Here is a 1,124-nt window from a genome sequence, read left to right on the forward strand (position 1 = left end):
CAACTCTGGCTTTCTGGACAATATTTGATACACTGGAGAAAAAAATAAGACACCGTCTTACCTTAACGAGCTCACAGTTGTCTAGAGGAAATGACTCAATTTGGAACAATATAAACACATTTTTAAGCATAGTAGTTCCATCAGTGTTTAGTAACAGCAAGCAATAGATCACAACCCTTTAATATTTTTCTTTTTTAAAGTTTCACTTTTAAAGTTTAGGCATTTCCCCTTACCTTTAGTCAGTAATACACTTTAAAAGTTCAGGAGGGTGTGCTCGCTTCGGCAGCACATATACTAAAATTGGAACAATACAGAGAAGATTAGCATGGCCCATGCGCAAGGATGACACGCAAATTCATGAAGCATTCCATATTTTAAAAAAAGAAAAAGTTCAGGAGGGTGAATGTCTTTCACCCTCTCTTGAGAAAGGAAAACAATTGAAACATTGGTTTTCATTTTTAAAGCAATTACATGCAATGATAGCTTGCTGCTGATGGTATGGCATTTAACAGACGGCTATCCTTATTTTATCCTTATTTTAGATGGAATTGCATTTTTAAAAGAAACAATTCTAGTGTATACTTTCATCTGCTAAATAGGAAAGCCAATTTGAGGGTTGATTATCTGGTGAGTTCTAGAGAGCCAATTAAGATAATTCAGGTCAATAGAAAAAAATAATTTAATATATGTTTCTCACTTAGCTAATTCACAAAGTCTACAATCACTCCTACCCCCCATAGCTACACCAAAAAAGCCCACAAAGAACTCAACCTTCTTCTCAGAGGAAAAATTGCTATGGATTTTATTAGGAACCCACATTTTAAAACTTCGTTAATTATACAAAATTCTGAGGTGCCTTTATAGATTTCAAGATTATCTTAGGGTAAATGAAGATTTATTACGTTTTATCATGTCTACTCACCTACTGTATGAAAAATTAATATATTCACAGCATTGTCTCTCAGGCAGTAGTTCAAAAAGATGTTTCAGTAGCTAGAATAAATAATAAAAGACTCTGTTAGAGCAACCAGAGTTCATCTTTTCATAAATATAGATTTGTTTGGGTAGTGTTCCCTCCGGAGAAGATTTTTTTAATTAAATTAACATTTAAATATGTGAGTTGA

General features: G+C 33.2%; 1 non-coding gene across 1 annotated transcript; it reads left to right on the forward strand.

Annotated features, from left to right (window-relative positions):
* The first annotated feature begins 270 nt into the window (after positions 1-270).
* On the forward strand, positions 271-377 carry LOC126063431 (U6 spliceosomal RNA). Its single transcript, XR_007514371.1, has one exon. It is a non-coding gene; the product is annotated as a U6 spliceosomal RNA (small nuclear RNA).
* Positions 378-1,124: the final 747 nt, after the last annotated feature.

Source organism: Elephas maximus, chromosome 19 (assembly GCF_024166365.1).
Source record: "Elephas maximus indicus isolate mEleMax1 chromosome 19, mEleMax1 primary haplotype, whole genome shotgun sequence".
NCBI lineage: Eukaryota > Metazoa > Chordata > Mammalia > Proboscidea > Elephantidae > Elephas > Elephas maximus.